At 40.6% G+C, this 27141-nt stretch overlaps 1 protein-coding gene and 1 long non-coding RNA gene across 2 annotated transcripts in view; both read right to left on the bottom strand.

Annotated features, from left to right (window-relative positions):
• PLCXD3 (phosphatidylinositol specific phospholipase C X domain containing 3) overlaps positions 1-27141 on the bottom strand; it is an 82144-nt gene that overhangs the window by 47433 nt on the left and 7570 nt on the right. The gene's annotated exons all lie outside the window — the stretch shown is intronic.
• Positions 570-4531, bottom strand: LOC135406965 (uncharacterized). Its single transcript, XR_010426605.1, has 3 exons — positions 3377-4531; positions 1360-1450; positions 570-944 (listed from the first exon to the last, which is right to left on the bottom strand). It is a non-coding gene; the product is annotated as an uncharacterized LOC135406965 (long non-coding RNA).

Below are 27141 nucleotides of genomic sequence, written 5' to 3'. Positions count from 1 at the left end.
GAAGTGCCACATAGGAGCTAGGTATTGCTGGATTTTTAGCTGGGGCACTGCTTGGTGCAAACACACAGTCAAAGACTTAACCATGTTCTTGCTAATGCCTATCATGGACCACAGGAATGTCCCTCTTGCCCACAACAGCCACCTTGCTGCACTGCTGCCCCTCACCCCACAAACCTGCACACCATGGGCAGCCAGGCACCCCTCGGCACTGCTGCCGGTTCATCCAGCCAGAAACAGCCACGACAGCAGCTGCAGAGCCTGTACTCCACCCTCGGAGCTCAGAGGCACACGGTGCTCCAGATGGTGTTGTGAGGACACTGCCCTCCCCTTCCGCCCTGGTAGCGTCATCAGCAATCACACAGATCCCACACACCACAGAGGAGGGCTTTCTGCAGAAGTTCAGCTTTGTGCTGTGCTCATGACTGTAAACCACTCACCCTTGCACACAGTTAAAACGTTCAATATTTTAAAAAGAAAGAATCAAAGTAATTGCATGGAAAATTATTCCTCACCTATGAAAAACACCTAGGTTGTAATCTTCTGTTCTTAACAACATTACTGACCTATAAACAAAGAATAAAATACCTCTTATCAGAGGGTACATTTTTAAATCTAAATATACTCACCAAAATTAAACTTCGCAGGAAGCTCCAAAATCTTTCCTGCAACCGGTAATCAGCCATTTTTTACATTATGTTACTGACATACCTTAATTAGCTCTAATTCACAAATTATAATCACTGTCTAGAAAAATTGTGATGCATTTGTTCTGAAGCAGTTGTGCATCTTTATGAACATACAGTTCATAAATCTTACAGAATTCATTAATGCAAAAGGAAAGATACTTTTTCCTATAATGAATTATGACATACCTGGTTTCCACTTCAAGCACTCTAGTTTCCTAAAAGTCACTTGCAAACTACTTGGTAAAAGTATTAAAATATCTGTTCATTGATTACAATGAAGAAAAAAGAAAAAAAAATCATTCCTTTGCTATAGAGACTAGTATTTTTTTCAAATACATTTCAACAGGACATAGAAACTAATCTTCAGCTTTTTTAAAAAACCCTTTGAATGTATCCTTCTATCTTTCTGTTTCCAAAGACCTTTCAAACCTTGACTTGTGGGATTCTGTCTATTATTGTGAGTCAATGACAGCTAGAATCTTCCAAGTGAGACAGACAGTTTTAAGACTGGTGGTGCTTAACTACAACATGCAGTACTACTGCTATTGAAGAAACACAATTTTGAAACTGAAATTAAAGATTTCTACCCTTTATAATAGTGACATAGCTGTTGGTGTTACTGAAGTTCAGATCTCATTATTATATAGTTCTTCAACATCCACAGTTGACTTACGAGCATTGTTCCAGGAAGGCTTATTGGAGCTCAGTTATCAAGTGCAGAGTTTATGAATTTGCTGAATCTTCTAGGTGAACTGTAATCTTCCCTAAGTAGTAATAACAAAACTCAAACTTCGTGCAGGTAAGTGAAAGCCAAAGGAATAATCAGCACAAAACCTTGAGAATAAAAGCTTCTGAACTGCAAGTTACTTTGTCTGAGAAGAGACTGGAAATACAATGCCTTCTTTATTTGCTGAAGTGCACTTGAAGCACAGGAATTTCTCGCTCCAGGTACTTAGCTATCCCAAAAAGCAGAAGATATGTTCCACCTTTTGCCTCATTTTACTTGCATACCCATCTGTGAAGAGGTACAAATCCACATGAAACACTAATTGTTTCCCTCTTCCACAAGTCAGCATCCTTTGAAGAACTCCAGAAAAAAGATGGTCCAATTATTTGCACACAAAGAGCCAGATTTCATAGCACTGATTGGTTTTCACCAGTGAAGCAAGAGCAGAGGCACAAAAGGACACTACACTCTGGACAGTCAGTGATACATTCAAGGATGATGAGGCAAGTGTGAATGCAGGTGCCAGGCAGGGGTTTGCATATGATGCCACACATCAACAGCCCATAAGGAGGATTACGATCCGTGCTGAATTCCACCCTTGTCTGCTGTGTACTCCATTAGTGCCTTCACACAAGCACATCACCCAAAAAACTCCCTAATCCCATGCAGCAAGAGCAGCTGCAGTGGAGGCAGAATCCGGCCCCCAGTGTGGGAGGAAATTGAATAGGGAGCAGAACAGCAGTCCCACTCTCATGCCACCATTTAACAGTTTTGCTGGTATGTGACCTTTTGTTTGCCATCAAATCATCTCCCTAGCAGTCAAATCATATGTTTGTCTATTCATCAGATCCCCTGAACATTCAAACCACATATACAAAGGCTGTTTGGATTCTTCCTGCCTCTATTGTGGCAGGTCAATAACTAAGACAGGGAGCTCCCAGCTGGGTATGAGCAGCACAGAAACACTGCACAGCCAGAAGGGAAAGAGATCTCGGCAGAGCACACTTATATAGGGAGAAAATTAGAGTCTGGAAACTCAACGACAAGTCATCCCTTTTCTTCTGAGTGTCATAAAAAAAAAAGATGTTCAAAATAATTACTACAATAGCGATGTTTAAATGTTAATTTGTACAGTACTCTGCAGAGCTTACAGTTCTGATTGACGTTTTGGCTGGAAAAGGAACCTTACTTAGCAATCTCTGTTTGCTGAATTAAAGAACTAATAGAGGCAGTTTGATAAAAATGATGTCACCCTGTTTGAAACCAAGCCAAAGGAAAGATACGCTTTCATGATTTTGCCCCTGCAACCGTATGGTGATATTTAGACCTACAGATTTTCAGGATGGATTTGAATCCTCACCATTAACAATGAGAAACTGGGAAATCATGACAAAATTCTAGCACTAAAAACTGCCTCCATCTGAACAAGGTTCTGTTTACAGGAGCAGCAATTCATTGGGTATTTAATTTCATCACACAGAAGAACATTCACTTAGCTTGTCCACGTTTAACACACCATCTACTTCACCCAGTTGAAACCACTTAAAATTAAGCCTCATCTAAACTAGCACTGGTCATCTAAATTCCTTCTGAGATGACAAAGAGGGACCTCTGGAGTGTATTTATCCTGTTCACATATATGTGACTTTTATAAGTTAGGATGCTTCATTAGTGAAGGTGACTCTTTTTCTCCACTCTTTAAATGAGAAAAAACAGCTCAGTCAGATAAAATTAGGTGAGATGAATCCCTGCATATATATCTCTACTATTAATGAATGCCTCTTTAAAGGAAGGGAAATATTATCCCTGTGTTATTAATGGGCAACTTTGGGTCTCAAGAATCTGGAATTTGTACTTTGAAAGAATTTACAGTCCATCTACACTTAATTCAGAAGTTTAAAGTCTAAAACTGTAACCCTGAAAACCCCTCTGTGGAAGATAGGTAAGGAACAAAGAGTCTTACTTCTTTTCTGTCTCACTGAGGTGCAATTACAGTAGCTACATTTGTATGGGATAGCTTGAAGAAGCCCTCAACAAGGAACACATCTGCCTTGCTCAAGACAGGAATCAGAGAAACTTCTACAGAGACATAACACAGGGATGTTTTTGTTATTGCTGAGCAGTGCTTACATGCTGGTGAGGGGAGTGGGGGTGCATGGGAAACTGGGAGGAGACACAGTCAGGACAGATGATCCCAACTGACCAAAGGGACATTCCATACTACATGAGATCATAATCAGTATATAAGGTAAGGGAGAAGAAGAAGAAAGGGGGGGGGATGTTTGGACTGACGGCGTTTTTCTTCCCAAATAACCATTACGTGTGATGGAGAGCTGCTTTCCTGGAGTTGGCCAAACACCTGCGTCCCCATGGAAAGTGGTGAATGAATTCCTTGTGTCATTTTGTTTGTGTGTGTGGCTTTTTCCTTCCCTATTAATCTGTTTTTACCTCATCCAATGAGTTTTCCAGCTTTTACTCTTCTGATTCTCTCCACAACCCCGCTGGCAGGGGAGTGAGTGAGCAGTGGCATGGAGCTTAGTGGCTGCCTGATTGGAAAAAAACCTCTCATTCTCAAACAGTGTTCTCCCCCACAGTAATACAAAAGAAAAGCACAGGAGAAAAGGTGATGGTGCTTTGTGGGAAGTGCTGACTCAGATTCAAGAGTAGGGGTCATTAATACATGGATGCAGCAAAAACCAGCCCTGCACAGCTACCAGGACTAATCTGTTGGGCTGAGGCAAGCTGGGTTCTAAAATCAGGTCTGAGCACCTTGTGTTTGACGTTGTGGGCAGGGAGGTGTGGACAAGGACAAAATGAGGGAGAGCCTACAAGACCAGAGTTGCTGCTACGGGTCCTGCAAAAACACCCGCGGGAAATACACCCTTCCTCTGCATGTTTGCTGTGTGTGAGTGTGTAGGGAGGAACATATGTGGCCTTACACAGCCCAGAGAGAACCACCACAAACCCCATCTGAGTGCTCTCTGTAAGTTACATCCTTGGGGAGAAACAGCGTAACACTTTCTGTCAGACAAACTAAAATTACACAAGCTGTCTTGGTATTTCTCCCACCACGACAGGAGAACAGCGCCCAGATTTTGATGTGCTGAGGGAAAGCAGTTTTTGGAACATGCTTAGCACAATCCAGGTTGGAATCCACTTGATATCCAGACAGTTACACTTTCAAGTTTCACAGACTGAGCTACTCAGAGTGCATATATTCCTAGATGGCACTAGTATTAGTGTCAGGTTGTATTTTTGTACTTAGCTTGAAGTCTGCTGCTTCCATTTCAGGCCTGGAAAAAGGTTTTCTATATCTAAAAGTTTATCCAATTTTTTCCAATTATAGCTGCTGGTCATCAAAAATTATTACCTTTTCTATGTGCCTGGGACTATCACAGTCATAAGGAAACTGCTGAAGGGAAGATACTGAATTTGGTGTCTGAATGGAGATTGCCCAAAATGAAGAAAAATGAAGCCACATTACCATTTAGTTCTCAAATTTACACATCATACCCAGAAGACCTATACCCTCAACCTCTAAATATTATTCATTTTTAACTACTATATACAACTAGGTAGAGAATTTAAAACACTGAGAAGTCATCTGTTTCACTCAGCTAACTCAACTCCACAGGAAATAACTGAAACAAGAAAAGTGTTTCAAAACACTTAAAAAAACATCAGTGCAACAGAACCAACAGCAAACCCTAAAATGCTGGCAAAATAATTTGGTAATAGACAAAAGAAGAAAAAAAATCTTATTAATATGATGAAAACATCCACTGTCAGCAACAAAGTAATCCTGGAACCCTATAAATGCATTGAGAAAAATAACAATAATGTTAGATTGAACACCTTTGGACACAAATTTGGAGTTAAGTCATTAAAAAGATTTCTTGAAAGGAAGGATGCTAATAAAAACCCAAACCTCTTAAACTTTTAATATTTTTCTGTGAACCATAAGTTTCTTCATTAAGCTAAACCCATTAATGCTTGATCAACAGACTCAATGCCAGCCCTTAACAATATAGGTAACACCACTTGGCAGTCTGTGGCAGTAGTTTGCCTTTTTCTCTGCCAAGTAAATAACTACTAAACTCCAGACTGCTCTGATATCAAAGGCTCTATTGTTCAGATGGGAAAGAAACCCCAGAGGATGTGTGAACTGTCTTAGTACAGAGGTGGCACTTGCTGGAAGGCAGAGCCCCTCTCCCTCAATGACCTCCACCAGCCATCCCTGCTCACATGCCCAACTTTTCCTTTTGACATGATATTGGCATCTGAGGGGAGACACACAGCTTAACAGGCAGCTCATGGTCCAACAGAAAAGAAAGACATTTATAAATAAAAAGCATTACAGATAGGCAAATGTGCTGATATTTTGTCTATGTGCATCTTTCCACCTGCACAGCATCCGAAATTAACATTTTCTTAATTTGCCTAAAGAAACGCACAGAAGGTTGGCTCAAACTTGTGATTTCTATGGGTTACATTACCTGACTTGAATGCCAAACACAGTTTGATATTTCCAAATATAAACCTTGCATGTATTTTCCTGAAGTCTCTCAGCAAAGGGCTGGACAAAATTTGATTGTCCTTGTTCCCAAAACTGATTATGCTCAGTGGCATATCCCCTCCTATACACTCCCTTCCCATTCCTCTCCACTCTCTCAGCCTTCTGTTAGCAGCAAAGAAACAGGAGAACATTGTACCTAACAACAGGCACATTTCAACTAAAGCCTGTAATTGCATTTCCCCATAAATCTATCAGTTATTTCCTAATAATTACTTATTTATGAATTTGTAGCCAAACAGACAATAGCTTATATCACAAAGGGTGCACAAAACTGAAAGATAACTACACAGTTTCGTAACCTGACTGTATTCCTACTGCAAAATGTGGTTTTAGCTTTGCAGAAAACATAATGCAAAGGTACAACAGTGAATTGAAAGGTCAATCTGACCTTCACTTTGACAGGTTTTAGACATTAAAGGTTAACACACACAAAAGATGTTAGCTCCGTCTCAAAGACCCTTTTCCAAGCACTCTTTTGTGTACAGAAACAACGTTTCTGTATAGAATCACAGAATCATTTAGGTTGGAAAAGACCTTGAAGATCATCAAGTCCAACAACCTACATTGTCGGACTCCGAGTCCACCAAAGAGTGGCATGAGTACTAGCAAGACTTAAAATGACATTTTAACTGGCTTTAGATAAATTAACACAAGCCTCTCAGAGGACACCTACACTGGACATGGTGTCCACGCACTGTGCTCCTCTCCACCCACCCTGGGAGGGGCTGGCAGACCCGTGAGGACTGGCATTTCACAGCCATCCACAGCCTGATCCCGGCATGCTCCCACTGTGTGACAGAAATGGTTTCATTAGTGATACATCACAACATCATTCTCTTGACTAAGGTTCATCTTCTTTTCATTATTGATGCAGTAATTAGCTAATGAGGAGGAACTGCAATTGCTAAAAGACTAAGTTGTAACACAAGAACTCAATTGGCATGAACTAGATTTCAAAACCTGAGTGGAGCCATATCATCTGTTGTTTAATGGAAGACTTTGCAGCTCTGTCACACTGAAATTTCTGCATTTGCGTTTCATACTACAGAGTTGCTACACTTTTCCCTCCGTCTCTCCTCCCCTGAAATACACACCTCTAAAGAGAATGAGGGGGTCAATTTTCAAAGACAGGTGGAAATTTAATTACATCAAAGCTCGGAAACTGTGAATAGAATATTTTGATCTAGGTAGTATTTGTGAGCCACAACACTGAGAAGGACGTATTGTATACTCAAAAAGACCCCATGTCTGTTCTAAAATAAAAGCAGCACTATTTAATTACTTCACCGATTTCTCCTCTGGCAAAAGCATCAGCTAAGTAAATAAAATATTTTAGTGTAGATCTGTAATGCCTTATGGCTTTGGCTTTGGCCAGGTTGATAAATAAAACTAGCAAAAACCTCAAAACCTGGGAGGCAAACAGTTATCTCATTAAAGTGCAGCACATTAACTTGCCATCAGCTTTGCTGCATGCTGTGCCGTGAATAAATTAAATGTGAATTCAGAAGAATTCTGACTGTCTGTGCCTGACAAGCTTTATTACCATGCATATACCAGCAATCATCTCCCCAGTTTTGCAGGGAAAAAAAAACACATCAAGGAGGCAAGAGCAAAAGAATCCAAGTTTATCTTTTCCAGCAGTGGAGTGGCTAAACTTCTAATGCCAAAGAGGGCCTGACATAAATGCTTCAATGGCAAACACACAATTGGAACTGATATTCTGGACAACCACCAGTGAAGTAGGTATTTTGGTGACCTACCCAGCTTCTCCTCGTGGCCATACCTACTGAGTGTCTATTGCTTATGCAAATACAGCCTGTGCTCACTTCAACAGAAATGCAACCTGAGCACAACTCTGATGGGTTTTGGCTCAGTCAGGCACAGTGGAGGTCACTGAATAATATATTTTTCCTGAGGCAAAAGGGAACATTTCCCTATCTTCTGAAGTTCTTTGCCCCTATTTCTTATAGTGTTACTAAGCTCCTTTATCCTGGAGCATGAAGAGGCTCCGATATATTAGTTGCATTTTATCCATTTCAATGAAACAATGCTTGACTATGAAAAGCAGGGATTAACATTTCTTTTCCATTGTTTTTTGTTAAGTTCTATCTCATAAATAAAAATCAGGATTTTTGACCATCATCATATATTTCAAAATACAGACATAATAGACATCTATGCATTTTAATCAGGCAAAACCATCAGAAAACGAAACACAAATGAGGACAGAAGTGAGACAATCATCACACTATCTGACTCAGGTCTCCCAAGTCATAAACACACATGCAACTATTCAGGATGGCAAGCCAGTGATCCAGCACAAAGAAGGAATGTTTAACTACATACTCACGGGTTTTGCATCTGCTTTTACATAATATCATTGTCCAGATCTGCTCAATAATGTTTTGGAATTTATTAATTTATTAATATATGTAATTTATTAATATATGATCTGTGGCATAAGCTTATGAAGACCTTATGGCTGGTTTAGCTCAATGGATGAAGCATTATGTGGTGACCACCAAAGAGCAGAGTTTGGGACATTGGCATAACTACAAATAGTAGCACACGGTAAGAAAGACTTTGAGGTGCTGGAGCACATCCAGAGAAGGGCAACAAAGCTGGCAAAGAGTCTGGAGCATAAGTCTCGTGAGGAGTGGTTGAGTTAGTGGGGTGTTGTAGCCCAGAGAAGAGGAGGCTCAGGGGAGACTTTACCCCGAAAGGAGTTGCAGCCAGATGGGGGTTGGTCTCTTCCTCCAAGTAACAAATGATAGGACAAGAGGAAATGGCCTCAAGTTGTGCCAGGAGAAGTTGAGATTGGGTACTAAGAAAAATTTCTTCACTGAAAAGTTTGGAACAGGCTGCCCAGAGAAGAAGTGGAGTCACCATCCCTGGAGGTATTTAAAGACGTGTAGATGTGGTGTTTAGGGACATCGCTTAGTGGTGGACCTGCTAGTTAGGTTAGTGGCTGTACTTGACGATCACAGAGGTCTTTTCCAACTTAAACGATTCCATTGTTTTCTTCTATTAAACAAAGCACCTGCAAAGTAAAACCCTGTAGCTCCATGCTTTATTTAATGTGCAGACACATTAAACCACATAATGTCAGAAAGTCTCTTGGACAGAAGCACATTGGATTCCCATTAGTAAAGACTGATGGAGAATTAAAAATTAACGTTTTATTCATCAATATTTCAATGCCCTATTAGGTTCCATTTGATAGAGAACGTCCTTAGCACGTGTCCAATCACAGCAAAGCTGGGGAGGATGACAAGCATTTAACTGAAGAAATGGGAAGGGCACAGAATTTGTCTAAAGCCTCCAAAGCCAGGGGCTGTTTCACCGCTAAAAGCTATTTTGCTTCAGATGACACTATTTAGTCTACAGATAAGATTCATGCATTGCAGAGAAGGTTGTCTCTGAAGCTGGTCAGAAGTCCTGGAGGAGCTCACCCTACACTGCTGAGCACGCACAGATGGCACTTTGCCAAAGCCACGCTTTAGCTACTAAGAAGGCTTGAAGGCACAGAGACAGCACTTGACCTGTCGACCTAAATTCTAGATTTTCATCACCTAAGATAAAGTATCAACACCAAGTTATTCACAGGGGACACGTCTCTGACACAGAGTTACTGAGTTTAAGCGTACTCTTGCAAACATGCAAGTTTAAATCATGGGGCTGCTAGAAGTGCCTGGTACCCACTTGCAACAGGAAGATGGGTTGCAGCTTTCACACACAGAACTGCCACCGCACAGCAGAACACAATCCCCACATCAAGTTTTCTTCCCCCCAGCACATTTTTCCAGCCAAATCAGACAGATCATGCACAAGTGCTGGGAGGGGAAGAAAGGAAAGAACTGTGATTTATCTTTTAAATGGGAGTTGTCCAGTCACTACAGGATCTGGTAATTTAAATTAACTTCTCTGGGGTATGTTCATTTACAAGTGGTAAAGAGGTAATGATATGAACTATCTAGTAAATAATTTGCCTTGACAATTACACTCTTTTTCTTTGCCAAACAGAACAGAAATCACTACTGAGACACAAATTACATATGTTCTCTGAGAGTTCCCATATGGGTTCTTATGACAGCAAGACAGGTATCACTGCTCAGCTGCTTCTGCTCTACCTAGTATAGGGTGCCCATGTGTTCAACACTGCCACACACACAGAGAACAGAGGAATAGAGAACTGGAGAACACAGTGGAAATGTTTACTCTGAAAAAGGACTGTTGAGCTTTTCAGAGTTTCCTACAAAGAGATAAAAACTTTCTTAACAAGTTTTCCTTTTTTTAGATTCTTTATTTGTCCCTGGATTTTTCCCATATACTTTGTGCAGTTTGCAAAATGAAGTTTAATTTCATCCCTTCAGAACTTTCAACAGGGAATCATCACCTGAAGAAAAAAAACACAGAAAAACGTATGTATACATATGCAAACACACACATGCACATACATATTATGAGCCAATGCATTGATTAACACATGTCCAAATTATTGTATCTACTAACCAAGTGATTAATTTATCATCATGTGAAACCTTTGTAATTTGAAGGGGAAATCTGCTTTCCTGTAGAGGAAAGGTTTTGTCTTGTCTTCAAAAAGACAGACTTCAAAATAATCAGGATTCATCCCAGGATAGTTTTTCAGTTCTTGAGATCTCTGCTCTCACTCCGTCATCAAAAAAAGCCCAGCAGCCGGTCCAATGCAAGTGCGATTCATTACCCTTTTTGGTTTTGGGTTGTTTTTCTTTTGCTGTTTGTTTGTTTGTTTTGTCAGCTTTTTTGTGGTTTTGTTTCTTGTTTTGTTGTTTATTGGTGGGGTTTCTCTTTAGAATTAGGTATTTTACTAATAGTACCCCTGCACAGAACTTAAGTGTGCTAAGCCACAGGCAGTGTCTGCCCTGGACATCTTACAGTCTACAAGCACAAGAGATGGACAGACAAAAGAGTGCAAAGGAAGAGAAAGAAAACTACTGGTAGTAGCCATGACTGGAGAGAAATTACATTTTTTAAATCCCTGTTCATGTTAATGCTGGTTTTGCATATCTGCTCCCAGTACAGGAAGAGCAACCCTCAGCTTTCCTACATGGAAGGATGGTCTAACAAGGACCTGACTCGAAGTAAGACCACGCTCATCTCTGGCAAGTGTTTGCTCATGAAGATGTCCCTCCTTATTGCAGGAGGTTTGGATGAGACCACCTTTCAAGGTCCCTTCCAAATCAAACTCTTCCGTGACTCAGCAATGCCACATAACTGTACAAATTCAACAAAGATTTAAAATAACACATCTCATAACTACCCTTTCTAGCACATGAGCCCTGTGCCCATGTGCAGCATAGAGCAAGCTCAGGCTCTGTGATCTTCAAGCCCTTTGAGTATGCACAGAGGGGAGAGGGTCAAGTTGGACCAACCTGTCTCTATCAGTCCATTTTTAACAATGCGTTTCAAAGAGCTAACATCCCTAACTCAAGAAAGAAACCCCAGTGACTAAAGCATCTCTCTGTAGTAAAAGTGAATGAAGTGAATGAAGACCACATATGAGTGATACTACTTTCACTCAAGGAGACCAGTAGCTACAAACCTCTGTGTTCAGCTGGTTACAGTATTTGATGAAGAGAAGGTTAATCTTTCAGGTACTTTTAATAACCATCTCTCAAATCAGTGGCACAGCTGGTGTCCAACACAGGACTAAGGACACTGAATATTGCCAGCTCCAATATACCAATTAGGTAGTGATAAACTCTGAGCAGAAAAGTCATACTGCATTTTAACTTATTTACCCTCAAGACCTGTACATAGGATAATCAGTTTTAGGAGATCACTATAGATGAAAGCCTAGCTCAAGAGCTGGAAAAAACAGGAATTAATGAATTGTATTTACACACACACACACACACATATATATAAAAATATAAATATATATATATATACAAAATTAAAACAATTCTTCATACATACATAAATATTTATATATATAATTAAAAAGTGTGCTGGACTTCTTTGAATGTGAGCCTAAAGAGTTACTCTGCAACATGTACAGACACCATTAAAAGGTTGGGATGGATCCTTGCAATAATTTTTTACATCCTAATCCCACTCACTGTCCTTTCCAGGAATTCAAGAACATGTGGTGGAATCAGCAGGACACCCAGAAGACAGACAGTAGTCTGCCCTGCGTTAGGGAATGGGGAAACATCCCATACATGGTCACTTTCAAAATGCCTGGAAAACAAAAAACTTCTTGTCCTCAGGGGCCTCCACATACATTTACTTAAAGTTCATATGGGCCACCTTGGGGCAACATGTACATGGACCTCATCACTGACCTAATTCTGACTTCTCAAGAACATGCTTTCATGAATTCCAAGCGCATTTGAAAATCCACATTTAAAGTTTTACTAGTTCTCATGAAAGTAAAATCATGTATGCATGTTACCTGAGTAAAAAAATAAAATCTTAGACTGTCAGGTAAGCACTTGTTAAATATGTTAAATACCACAGAAAAATATTTGCATTCTGTTCATCTCCACCCAACATTAAGCACCTGGAAGCATGAAAAATACACATATTCATTTCTTCTGAGTCTAGTGCCAGTGTTATAAACAAGGAAGTAAAAATGTCTTCATTACCTTTACTCTTTTGCTGATCACTTAGCAAAACAGTTCACTGTCTTTAAGTAGTTTATAAGTTTTCATCCATTATGTTATAGCTCAGCTGTTCACAGTCCTTACACACATTCCAAGCATAGATTTTCACTTTTCATATTATGTAACTTGGTCCACAGTTTGCTTTGAAACAGTGAATTGGGCTGGGACTAATAGTACTGTCTGAATGTTGCAGCCTATTTATCAGTCAGACTATTTACTCTGCTGTGAGTAGAGGTGAGTAAACTCTCTAAATTGTTTTCCCACACATAACTGCTTCTTGTAAGAAAGTTTATGCAAGTGTTTGAGGAAGTTCACTGGGTCATTGCATTCAAGAAGGACCTTTTGGAATTTTAATTTACTATACCCCAAATGTTTTTAAGCTACTGAACCAGAATGACAGCCACAGTGCACCCTATTTACAGTCTGACTTCTCCTGTTCTGACCATATGAGTAAGCTTTTACAATTTGAGCTTCTATAAAACATCCTGTGAACAAAGTTCTATCTAAGCACCTCTGATGCTGGAAGGATTATACTTTAGACAGAAAGACTGAAAAAAAGTTACTGCTGAAAACAATGTGGTTTTCATTGCTACGCCCTGTTCTGTGTAATTCAAGTACTCCATTACAGTCTATGTTCATACATTCATTCTAAACTGTCCACACTTGAGACCTTATTCTGCCATAGCAAAAATAAACAGCCAAAGAAAAACCCTTACCGAACATTGCTTTTTCTTCCAAAAAAGGATGAAAAGAAAATACCTAATTCCAATGCTACAAAATAAGTTTGATTTTTAAAAGATTAAAGATGAAAAATTTCTCAACTAATGTCAAAAGAAAGAGTATAGAAAGGAAAAATTCTACAAGTCAATGGGATTGCACTCTCTGTTGTGCACATCAAATAAGTAAGTCTAATGACTATGAAGGAAGAAATAAATTGAAGGGAAAAATCTAGTTCTAAGAAACTGCTGAAACCATGATTAAATGCCCCTGATTAACTGTGCCACAACTATCGCTCCTTGTTCAATCTGGAGAGCAATGTTGTGCCAGCCCACATATTAGCTGTCTAAGTAAGTATTTTCAGATATCACTGCCTGCTTCTGGCTCCTAAACCCCAAACTTCTGCTCCTAAAAGCCTAAAAATTAATCAGTGTTTCAGGGTACGTAAAAGTAAAGCAGTCATTTAGTCATCCAGGTGAAATTCTTCCTGAAGCAGACAGCAAAATCGGCATTGCAGTGAAATATACTTTCATACCCTTGTCAGGAGGTTCTGCCTCTTGAAAAATTTCTTAAAATTTTATTTATTAAATAAAAAGAAGTGATAATGGTTTGGTTTCTGACAGATTTCAGAAGCCTCTGCAAAGTGGTGATACTACCATACTTTCCAGGTCATACAGGTAATATAAAAAGGCTTATTTTTGTTAAAAGACATGTCTGTTTCATAAAGACATGTCCATTTCATAAAATATTTCCTATTACTTAAGTCAGCAAGAGATAAGATTATTTTTTATGTTTGCTCACCTATCAATTCATGCTTACACATTCTATTGTTCAAGAATGTCTGAAAGGTAGTATCTTAGAGGAAAGTAATTTTAAATGGTTGGTTTACAGAACAGAAAAACCCAAGGGAATTAACAGACAATATCTACAGATTCACACCAAAATGATACTAGAACTCTATATAGGCTGTTCAACAAAATCAGCCTTAAACAGCCAGCTCCACGAGAGAAGTGGATTTAAAACACTGGAAGCAGAAAGGTACTTAGTTCTTGAGTATGTCCAGCTTATCTTGGCTCTTTGCCAAGAGTTTCCATCTCACAAGTCCTATTTCTGATCTAAGTCCACACTCAGCAAAACCTGAAATATGTAACATAAGGAGTCTAAAAAAATTTTTTAAATAATAATAAAAATCTATATTCCATATGTCACAGAAAGAGAAGCTTTCAAAAAGAAATCCGTTAATTTTTTACAATAGTTTTAAAATAGAAGCTTGCTATGTGTTGTTTCAGAGAAGCTCAGTATTCTGTACAGAGGCATTCAGCTTCCTGCAAACAAATCCTTTACAAGAAATGTCCTGTTGATAAAATGACCCAGACAAAAGTCAGAAGACTCTCAAAATCTGGAAAAACTCACAGAATAAAAACCAACTTTTACGCTTTTCTGAACAGAACTAGATGGACATTTTTCAAGGTCCTAAAAGAGCACACATCTCTCCATCCAGCATCACCAAAAGACTTAGAAGAAGTATTTCAGTGAAACGAAAGCAAAGTTAGTAGCTGGAAACTGCAAGAGTATATAAAACAACTAGCAGATCTGCTTGCCCTTGTTCTTGCTCTTCCCTATGACTCTGTGTATGGTCACTTCTGGAGAACAGGATTATGGGGGAATGGCAGTACTGCTACTTATACATCACTTTAAACATAACATGTTAGTTTGAAATAAATGCTTGAAACATATTTTGCCATTACTGAAATAATACATTTAAATTGGCTCATGACTGAAGTAAAATTTTTTATTTTTGAGTCAGGAAATGCCTACTTTTCCATCCCAAAGGGGTATTCCTTTTTCGTTGTCTTTCATCAACTTCTAATGAAGAAGAGCATGTTACTTTCCAAGTTCTTTTCCTCATAATAAGGCATTTGCTGGAAAATAGAGAACAAGAGTAAGGGAATTTCAGACCAAGGTTTCTTTATAGACCTCTAAGGCCACAATAGGTAATGGTTATTGATGGTGGACTGTTGTATAGCATGGAAGAAATCGTTTTAGGCCATGTAATAATTCCATTTAATAGACTCTGCAGCAACTCTGAAACCTTGTACTAAGATGGAGTGTTTTTTCTGGAAAGAACTCTCACTTTTAACAGATTTCACTTCTCAATCTATCAGTTGTTCTAGCAGTCCCATTGGTAAAAACATGCAGTTTAATTTCAGGCTGAATATATATGGAGTAAAAAATGACATTTATATTTCACTTCTTGACTATCTCCAGAGTATGCTGTGATAGTTATGTTCTTACCAGAGAGCCATTCTGAAAAATCATTGCTCATATTCTTTAATCAGACTCAGAAACATTTTCATACCCTGTAGGAAGAGACAGTTCCATCAAAAATATGACTCTCACAGGGTCTCTAACACTAACTTTCTTCACGGTCTTGATGTAGCAAATGGTCTCCTCAGGATTTCATAATTTCTAGTATCAGAATAAAGTGTGTCATTAAAAGCTTTAAAAGGATAGCTCATGGAACAACTTATGGGACATCATCTTCAATTGACACCCAAGGACACTGAGACTGAAATTAACAGGCAGAGTAAACATTTCAGCTTCTTCTCCAGCCATCGCCAGCTTCCTCTTCCTCACCTTTGCTGGGGTAAGCAATTGCTCATCATTTGCTCTTGGTGCCTTGAAATCCTACTTTGACATACTAAACAGCAGTACCCTCTTCCTAGGCAATCAGAGAGCTGCGATTATGGAGCACAGCACAGTCAAAACACACTTTTGTAAGAATGATACTGCCACATACCTGAACCTCGAACAGTCTTTGAAAGAGGTAAAAAAGAGGATTGTATTAGGGATGGAAGAGCTGTTCAAGTATAATGAACAGAGTGACAAATACTGTGGTGATTGTGGCTTGGTTCTTTCTTTCCTTTGCAGATACAAGGACAGCTCAGAGAGTCATCATCACTCTCTAAAGGAGAAGCTCATTATTTGGTATCGTGTGGGCCCCCTGACAGGCACAGCATTTTAACACGCATATTCAGAAACTGTGCAAATTGGAAGTAACAGAAATTCTTTTTAAGTATGTATTTTTACTAAATATGTTTCAGAGAGGGAGACACTAGTCTTTTTTTCCACAGAACCAAACCTTTTGTTTGTCTTCATCTTACAGAAATATTTCTGCAACACAAGACATGACTAGCACCCCAGAACCACATATGGAGAAGCCAAATTTTCTGTCTGGATTTTGCAGAGGTTAAGGATGAAATGCTGCCAGAGAAGTAAGGACATTTAGGCAGTGCCCAAAAATAATGGTTCAGTCTGCCTAGCTCAAGTCTGAGGGGAAGTGAGCTGCAAGGCAGCGCAGCTGTTAGGGAACTGCCCTGTAAAGTATCTGGTCAGGTGTCTCCAACAGCCCAGAGACAGCCAACCTCAAAGTATCACTGTATCTTGAAAAGTAATATTGCATTTAATTGTTAATATATTTCCTCACATCTTCCCTGCTTTATGTTTTTTCTAGGATAGAACATGCTTTGATTCCAGCAAATAATTAAAGCATGAATTTACTTCTCACCTGAGTTACACAAACGACTAATTAAGGCTCAATGTTGTTTTCATCCTCCAGTTTAGAAGAGGTTTCCTAAGGTGTAAACAATCCTACCAGTGGGTTTATTCATATAAAAAAACCTCACTAATAAGAGAAATAAGAGCCAAAATTTGCTCCTTGATAAGTAAGGATTTCTGCATAATTATCAGGCTGTAATTCAATTGGCTTAGGCTTTGCCACACACCTAGACGCAGGCCACAGGTCACACATCTTGGCTCTTTACCAACAGAGCTACTCACCACAAAACTTCACTGAAAAGGAGCACTCCATTTTGGCAGTTTAAGATGCCCCCTGCAGAGAAGAGCTCAGGGAGCAAGTCAAGCCATGTAAAAAATAATCGCTCTTTCAGCACTTGCCCAGGCTTTTCAAGTGGCATTGGAAAACTAACCTTACCAAGGCACTAGCATCATGAATACTCATAGAGCAACAGTTTTAGTAACTCAGCCACAGTTTTAATTAGCAGCAAACCCATTTCCACTACCTCTCCAAATTTGTCCCTGATGAAGAAATATAAACACATCTTAATTGCTACTCTCTAAACTACTTCTTCTAAATACTTTCTTCCAGAACGTAATCTCAATTAAAGAGAAATCAATGAGGCATAGATGAGCATTTTTCATTTCTTAAGAAGTTTCTGGAAGTGTTTTGTGGAGAGTTCCCTCATGAGTAAACCATCACAGACATGCTGCCAACCTGCAGCAGGCAGGTGCAGCAGCTGCAGCCTGTGCAGATGATGACCAGGGCTCCTGGAATCCATCTGACTTTATTCACACGCAGCATAACCTCCTCAAGACGTTCAACAGTTAAAGACACTGGAAAAGAAGGGAGATTTGAAGACAGCTACAGGTGATGGTGAAGATGTGTCAAGCCATAACTTCAAGACCTCAACAGCCTTATCCGCCAGCAGCCCCCAAGTTTTCTACACATGAACTATTGTGATTTATAGCTCATTACTGACAATGAGGCTGGTTGAAAAAGACCACATTTCAGTTTAGGTTTCCTGAAGAAAAGTAAAGGATGGGAAGAGAGGGATGCTTAGGTTGAACAGGACAGCCACTGGGTATCGTGATAACTCTGTTTATCAACACCCTTCTAGCTACCAATGCAAAGCACAGCACTGTGAGGGCTACCATGAGAAAATGAACTCCAGCTCAGCCAGACCCAATACAGCACTCTTTCTAATCCATGTTTAAAGGGGCTCAAAGGCTTATACCTCACTTTTCTTTAAATCACATTAAAAGTTTGTCCATCATTCATACATTTTCCTCATGTCACTTCTACCTGAGCTCAGCCCATTTTCCATGTGCTCCACTAATCCTCACACTGACACACTATCTCAAGGGCCTTTATCACTGATCCCCCGGGGATCAGTGTTGGGCCCAGTTCTGTTTAATATCTTTATTGATGATTTAGATGAGGGGATTGAGTCCATCATCAGCAAATTTGCAGATGACACCAAGCTGGGGGGGAGTGTTGATCAGCTGGAAGGCAGGAGGGCTTTGCAGAGGGACCTAGACAGGCTGGAGAGTTGGGCTGACTCCAGCGGGATGAGGTTCAACAAGGCCAAGTGTTGGGTCCTGCACTTTGGCCACAACAACCCCCTGCAGTGCTACAGGCTGGGGACAGAGTGGCTGGAGAGCAGCCAGGCAGAAAGGGACCTGGGAGTTTGGATTGACAGGAAGCTGAACATGAGCCAGCAGTGTGCCTAGGTGGCCCAGAAGGCCAATGGCATCCTGGCCTGGATCAGGAACAGTGTGGCCAACAGGTCCAGGGAAGTGATTCTTCCCCTGTACTCAGCGCTGGTGAGGCCACACTTCGAGTACTGTGTCCAGTTCTGGGCCCCTCAGTTCAGGAAGGACATTGAGGTGCTGGAGCAGGCCCAGAGGAGGGCAACAAGGCTGGTGAAGAGACTCGAGCACAAGTCCTGTGAGGAGAGACTGAGGGGGGCCTGTTCAGCCTGGAGAAGAGGAGGCTCAGGGGAGACCTCATCACTCTCTACAACTCCCTGAAAGGAGGTTGTAGCCAGGTGGGGGTTGGTCTCTTCTCCCAGGCAACTATCAGCAAGACAAGAGGGCATGGTCTCAAGTTGTGCCAGGGGAGGTTTGGGTTAGATATTAGAAAGAATTGCTTTACAGAGAGGGTGATCAGACATTGGAATGGGCCGCCCAGGGAAGTAGTGGATTCTCTGTCCCTGGAGATTTTTAAAAAGAGACTGGATGTGGCACTTAGTGCCATGGTCTAGTAACCGCAGCGGTAGTGGATCAAGGGTTGGACTTGATGATCTCAGAGGTCCCTTCCAACCTAGCTGATTCTATGATTCTATGATTTCCAGCTTTCATTTCCATCTGTATTTCCAATAACCATGAATATCATATGTCATTTACAGCCATACCAGACTACCATTTCTATGTTAAACATGATGTTTCTGAGTATGTGGCTAACCCATGCAGTGGTGATTTCCTCCCACGTCTCTCACCCGTGAAAATTCCAGACTCCAAGTCTCTTCCTGAACTTAACATGTTTTAAATCACCCTTCTGGAAAAATAATTGCCTTTCAGTTTATTTTTATCAAAACGAAGTTCATTTCTCTGTGATGCAATACAGACTTACTGTTCTTCTCATGTGCTTCTTTCAATTGGTATTACTCACATATTGCACTAATGAGCTTGTTCTCACCTAGGTTATTAATGAAAAAACATTTAAAGAAACAGGACCCAAGCACTGCAGCAATGAAAAGCACCCTGTCCACAACCAAGTTTTACCTGTTCAGTGCTGTCTTCACCTGCAAGTTCAGATTGATTGGATGTAAACACAGCTACCAAGATTTATTGTGGTCTTTTAACAAGTATCATACACAATGGGAATAACAGTAAAGAAGTTTTAATCTGTTGTTTTGCCAAAGTCATTAATCAGCCCCATCCTCCACCGCCAAAGAAATTCCTTGAAGCTTATTTTTCTACAGTCATCATGAATTCACTGTCAAGAAGAGCAGCAAGAAAGGTGTAACAGCAGGCACAGGCGTACTGGCAAACATGATTTTAGGGCTTCAGCAATTACATATCCTGATTTAAATTTGGCAGCTATAAAAAAAAATTCTGTCAACAGTTTTCACTTTAAATATCCTAGCTTGGCACTCAGGAAGTATTTCAATACTGCAAAATTGCTTGATGTCAGCACCAAATTGTCAGAATACAGCCCCACTCGACTGTGAGCTTGCAGAAACCTTTTCCTGTATGGTTTATCACTCCCTTTACTTAAACTTCACAGCAAATTCTGTCACTACAACATTTTTTAAAGGAAGGCCTGGGCTGCAATGGTATACAGACAGTTCTCTCCTAACAGGGGTTCTGAGAACAAAATTTACTAGATAGGAGTATCGCAGCCATACATATCTTCGGAACATAGGTGAGAACAGCAGAAGTAAAGCAGTCTTTTCAGAGCCCACAAACAGACTTAGCAGCTGGTGAAATGCCTGGGTATATCCCGTTATTTAGCAGTAAAATGTGGGGTTTGTTACTGTAAACTTCAGTTATTTTCCCCAACAGCAACATAATTAATGTGTCCCCTGTGCCCCCTCTTTCTGAGCACACATTTTCCTTCACTTTTGATGAAGTTCTGGAAGCAAAATCAGCCAGCAAAAGACTCCTGGACTGTGCTCTAGATGCTTTCTGAAGCAATGGTTTGCAAAGAGATGGAACTAAATCTAGCAGTGCTCAGCCCCTAATGTCCAGACAGGGATTTTGGGTGGTAACCTAAATGGCTTGTCCACATCCCTCCAGCCTTCAGTGTATTTATTCCCCTTTCAACATTATTATCTCTTGCGGGATTTTGGGTGCATGGATGAAAATGCTGATGCCTTCATACTTTCAGGCAATGCTTAGGAGGCTTCCAAGTGCTCACACCTCAGACCTCTCCCCACCAGAAGACATTAAATACTACAGAAATACACAACTTGCTCAATAATCTTCACATGAAGAAACAATCTCACATTCTGGTTCTTTGCACGGGCACAGGACACAGATAAAACCGGTGTGGTTCACAAATTGAAAGGGGAAGAAGTGCAGCTGGATGGCACCAGAGAACGTCCAGCATAATGTCGAGGTGGTGTTTGCATGTAACTCCAATGGACAGCATGCGCGACACTTAATGTAGCTCGGAATGTGTTGCTAGCTAGCCTGCCCTTCCCCTGCACAGCTTGTAAACCTCCCATTCAGCTAGAGCTGCTGTAACACTGTATTTGCTTTTCAAATGAGGCCAGAAACCTCATCTTCTCCAGTTTACCCTCTAATGTATAGAGATCTGACAAACCACTTACAGTCTGGTCTCACCTCTGACTGGTCCTGCTTTTCAGAGAGCACCTCACAGATGGGCACTGTGATGCAGCGCTCCCTGTGCCATCACATTTGATGACTAATGAACATGTGTTGCTTTCCTGTGAGAAATGTTTCCTTTCCTTGTTGGTATGACATAGTGCAAACCACACAAATCTCACGTACAAAACATAAAAATCTAATGTGTCAGCTGCCATGAGCTGACATGGATACCTTCTTTGTCCTCTATGCTTAGGAAAAATTAAGATCTACAAAACTCAAGTTCATTTTCTATTCCTGCCTCACATGCCCTATTTGAATCAAGTAATTTAGTTTTCTGGTCAATAAAACACGGAACTTTTCTGTCATAATACAGAAAATGAATCCTTTACAATTTGCATTTAGTGTGGAGGTTATGCAGATGGTTAAACGATGCACACACTTTCCATGCTCTGACCATTTCTTCTAGAGCAGCTTTACGTATACGTCTTTGGCTCTAAGTCCACTTCACAGAACCTAACATCTCCCTCTGGAAGCATCAGGAAAAGCCAGAAGTCAGAAGCCCTGTACTAGACCAGCCCCATCACCAATTGTTAGTGTCTTCACATGATGACACTGTGAGAGCTGTGTCTGCTGCACACTTTGGATGGCCTAATGTAAAAGTCACCCAGTCTGGTCAGTTCCACTGTGATGTCTCAAGGATCTCAAGCTCTACTGCTCTTCTCAGTGTCCAGTCCAGGCATCAAAAACTCCATAAATCCTTATCTTCCATTCAATACAGAAATCCATGCAGTGTTTCTCTTCCATTCTCCCCAGCATTGTTTAAACTACCTGTTTTCCAACTATCACACATTTAGCAGTACGATAAGAAAATCCATCCAAGATCAGAGACTAAAGCAAGAGGATTTGTCTTATTGTAAGAAGCTGTTCACAAGAGATATGATGAGCCTAGGTGTTCCAGGGTTTCAAAAAGCTGAGCAATACTGCTCTTATGGAACAACCATATGCAGCGTCAAATGCACCATGAACATTTTAAAGCCTTTTCTTGAAGAGTATCTTCTGTTTCAATGTCTGTCTCAATTCCATAGTAATTCCAGAAAAAGATCACTACATCTGATCTGGGAGACAAACCCCAGAAATTTCAACCTTTACTTGTCCCAAGAGTTCTCCAGACTTCAATTATATTAACATCTTAAAAGATAGTTTAATAAGAATTTGAAAATAAGCCAGCTTGTTTTTGAAATATATAGGTCTAAATATTAAAAGATGTTATTATAAATAAATGTTAATTCATCATATTTTCCACAGTAAAAAGGAGCAAGTCTGCGTAAGGCCCACTAGCTCAAATATCATTATAATATAGATCAAACCCAAAATATTACTTGGTGGTATTTTAGTAGGGCACTGTCTCAAAATATTCAATTAGACTATATGCTATTTCTTCCTCTTCTCTACGTAACACCCTGATCTAGCACTATTAGTCATCACAGTATTGATGATGTCAACAGACATCATCTGTCAGTTGACTGTGAAATGCCACAGGTAAAATCCCAAAATCTGATTTTCACTTTCTGTTCTACAATTTATATTTAGGTCATAAGGAAAGACAATAGAACTTTTTGGTAGAACGGAATTGTAAAGCTTGTGATTTTTTCACTTTGAAGATAGGTTATTTTTTCTTTCATGTAGCTATGTAACAATGGTTCACTTAAAGATTTCAAGCAACATAAGCTCGTACTCTTCTTTCTAACAAATGTGTTGCATTGTGTATTTTAGAGGGCCATATTTAAGCTCATCATCTAATCAGCATTGCTTTCTTCAGCTGCACAGAGCAATTTATTCATCAAGTGCTAACCGAGGCAGACTTAGTTACAGTCTGCATAGTGCACAAAGTAAAAAAAAATTAGTGTAACTGCCCAGATTTAGTGACACTTCACACAGATCTGCATTTACACATAGTGTAAGGTAGTAGAAAACCAGAGCCAGTCAGACTAATGTCAAAATTTCTCCTGTCAGTGAGTGAATCCTGTTATCCAATAAACTGCTGAAAACCAACAAAAGAAAGAACCCACCCAAGCCATGAACTGCGTTGAACTTACACAAAAAGTTCACTTTAAATATAATATTTCCCTTCTTTCTTCCTGAATCTTTCCTGGTTTGCCTGTAAGCTGGTGCAAATTTTTAGAGCACATTACTTTGTCTTAGATAATAACTTGTAAGCACTGTTTTAATCTAGTAGAAACAGGACTGTTAATAACTTGTAAGCACTGTTTTAATCTAGTAGAAATAGGACTGTTAGCCTATTCCCACCTACTTTCAAATGTGATTTCCACGTAGAATACTACTACTCCCCGCCGCGGCCCGGGTTTGATTCCCGGTCAGGGAACTCCTCCAGGCAGATGGAGCTCGTCAGCCCTGTAAGGCCATCCATCTAAGAGAAGGTCACTCTAAACAAACCTACGTCCTGAGGACCTCGCTGCCACTGTCCGAGCTCGCTCGACCCCGGCAGATGAACCTCAGGATTAAAGGGTGGGCTCAGTTCAGCACACACTGTGTCTCACCTAAAAAATCCACTGCGCAGGCTCGAAGGGTAAAGACCTTTCCCAAATCTTCGTTCGTGAAGACTGGCCATGATGATGATGACTACTTCTCCATATCGGTCCTGGCTTTACATATTCTATAAGTATTTCTGGCCTGTATCCCACACTTAAGACACAGTTCAAGTAACCCCTGATGGGAATTGTGATGTAAAAAGGGATTGCATTTTGCTTTTTGGATTCTGTGGTCCAGGAACAGCATGCTCTTAGACAATGGCAATTTCAAAATGAAAAGGCATTATCTCCCACTTGAGTTGGAGAAGTTGCTTTCAAGGAATTAAGTTTGTTTATCAGCGCTTATGAATACCTCTTGAAATATGAAAACAATTATTAAAACCTTAAAATGACAACACCATCATCTTCCTTCTCCCTGATAAAATTCAAGCTAATTCACAGCCTAGGATAGGTGGTTTAAAGATTAAGAAATCTTATCTCTCTTAGGACATGGGAAAGCAATGACAAAGAAAGATAAAATCCAGTTCTGAAAATTACACCGGTGGCTTAGTGACTTACTTGAGAAACAGGCTGAGCTTAAAGAAGCCACCACAAATGTTAGTCCCCCTAGGGTAGGGAGCACAATGCATGTGATTCAGAAAGATATGTTTCCTCTAGTGCAGACAAATGTAGATATATATGGATTGTAAATAGCCAGAATTTACTGAGCATTGGGAGAACGAAGAGGATGTCCAGACATACCCCTACACGTCTGCAGCGGTGGTGTTCAGGTTGCATCTGCTTCCTCCATACTGGTTGCTCTAACCAGTATCTAGTTAGTGTCAAAACCCCAAGCAGCTCCAGAAGCAGGGACACAAATTTGTCCTAGTCATGTCCCTCTTGTCCCAGTCATGTTCTCCCATCATGTCTATGTCACAACCCCTCTTGTGCCCTCTCCCCTCAGCAGTACAAGCTCTGTATTCTTCCGCAGCCATGGGGAACTGGCAAAGTCCCTACTCCAGCCTCCTTTACACACTAAGGGGCATAGTCTGTGAGATCTTAAAAGCTCTCCCTTGATGCCTGCTGGCAAAACAGGCCATCAGGTTATACAACATAACTTGGATGCAACTTTTTGGGTCAGAAAGTCCACAGGGCAGAAGAGTAAAGGGATACATGTAGGGGGAGTATCCCTGTATTCTCACCTTGTCCTTAAGCCTTTTCTGTACACAAACCAGAGATGAACCAGAGCCAGGGCACTGAACTAACTGCACCTTTGATCTCCTTCAGCCCAGCACTTCTCACCCTGGCCATAGATTTCCACTTTTGCGACAACCAAACAGTGTAAGCCTGGCTCAGTTTAATCCTCCCTGTGTTTACTTGTCCAAACACGAATAGGGCTCTCATGCAAAACTGAAGGCACTTTCCAACAGCAGAGGTTGGTTTTGTAAAGGATGCAGCCACACAGAAAGCTCTAAGAATTCTGTGGTGGACAGAGTACATTAACATGGAGCTAGGAACTGAAATCCTAGACCAACTACACCTTCCAGTGACTTATTCTGAGCCCTGCAGAGCAGGAGGATATGACAAGGCCAAATACATAATGGCCCCAAAGCCAATCATTTCTCTGCAGTACCACCTCTGCATCATCCCAAGCTCTAAAGGAAGTCAATGCTGGTTTTACTGGTTCACACTTATACTGTTTCCAGTCAGAAGAGTCTGAAGCATTTTCAGCCAGTGCATTAAAACTGATCTTAGAAATTCCAGTTTTCTCCATACTCCACACTGTGATTTCTAACGGGATTCCAGCCTCTTGCACACTAGAAGCAACAGCATTCATTTGTACATATGCTGTTCTTGTCCTTCACAGTATCCCTTGGCTTGTTTCCCCTATAATACAGCTACATCCAAAAATTACTGAAGCTGGCTTGTTTTCTCCTTATGTATTGTCAACTTATAAAATGTTCCCCAAAACACTCAGTAGGCGCCTGCACTAAATAACACTTGTCTAACGGCACAAGTCCAGCTCCCTCTCACAGGAAGAGCCTGTGCTACCAGATAAGCCTTGAAGCATGTCTAGACATACACTCCCCATTCCCATGCTGGACAGCAGTTTTTTGAGGCTCTCTCTCCTACTTGAAAGCATAACAGCTGTTAACTTCACACCAGAAGCAGCGTAAGCCAGAATTCCAACTGAGCAATGCTTTGCAGATTATAGTTCATCAAAACTGAGGTACTTCTGAGCCACTGGAGAAGCTGCACTTCAATCCTGGAAATGGTGAGACAACTATACTAGCCAGGGGAGAAGCTGAAGCACTAAAAAAAAAAAGAACCTCAAACAACAAACCAACACACAAACATGGCCCAAAACAAACAATTCCAGGCTTGAGTTCACATGCTTAGATGATCTAAGTAGTCCTGAATTCAAACGTGCAGTTTGTTGACCAAAAAAATACGCCACTGACCTCAGTGGTGTATTCTCACATGCAGTAAGCACAGTTAATTCCAGCTGCACCTGCTGAGAAGAGGTTCTGGGGATCCAGTGAAGCAACACCCTAAAAGTGCTTTTTTAGTGCAGTGAGGATGCAGAAGAATGCAGACAAACATAGCACCTGCTATTCAATGTCCAAGTTAGATATTTGTCTCTAGAGAACTTCCAAGAAACACCCTCCTCCCACTTTTTGTGCCAGAGGGTAACTGGGGAATTTCTGTTCAAAACCAGCTTCATCCAACCTCTGCTAACCTCAGTGTGCTAACTAATTATCCACTTCTACTGCGGTACCATGCAGAATGCCAACACAGTCCTCACTGCTTCCCAGCAATGGAAAAAGCAACTGCCAGGTGTCTTCTGCAGTAGCTTCAAAGTGACCTCCTGATCTGCCCATCATAGACATATGAGCCACTTCTGAGGTGTAGACACTTCAAGTCTGAGGGAATCAATCCAAAATTCTCACATTTTTGGATCACATGATAGGAACATGCATTTTCACACATGAGATACAAGGGATACTACCTACCCAGCTTGCATGACTTATGAGGTAGTATTTGTGAACATGATCTATACAATTAGAACAGTCTTGTAAAATTTCACAGCTTCACCAGAAAGAAAGACTAATACCAAAACAGGAAATGTGTTGGGATTCCTGTAGTAGCGACTAGAATCACTACATGCTCAAACTCCTCTGCTGACAAACCAATTTTTGGGTAGCATTCACACGGCTGGAAAGCAGCACTCCACCAAAAGTTGTTGTGAGCTTTGCAGTGTAAAACAAATGCTCTTTCTCCCAAAGCACAGCCTAGGGATCACTGAAATGTTCCACAATCCATGGAGCAGACTTCCTAACCC

Source organism: Pseudopipra pipra, chromosome Z (assembly GCF_036250125.1).
Source record: "Pseudopipra pipra isolate bDixPip1 chromosome Z, bDixPip1.hap1, whole genome shotgun sequence".
NCBI classification, from domain to species: domain Eukaryota; kingdom Metazoa; phylum Chordata; class Aves; order Passeriformes; family Pipridae; genus Pseudopipra; species Pseudopipra pipra.
This window is presented reverse-complemented; position numbering and strand designations above follow the sequence as displayed.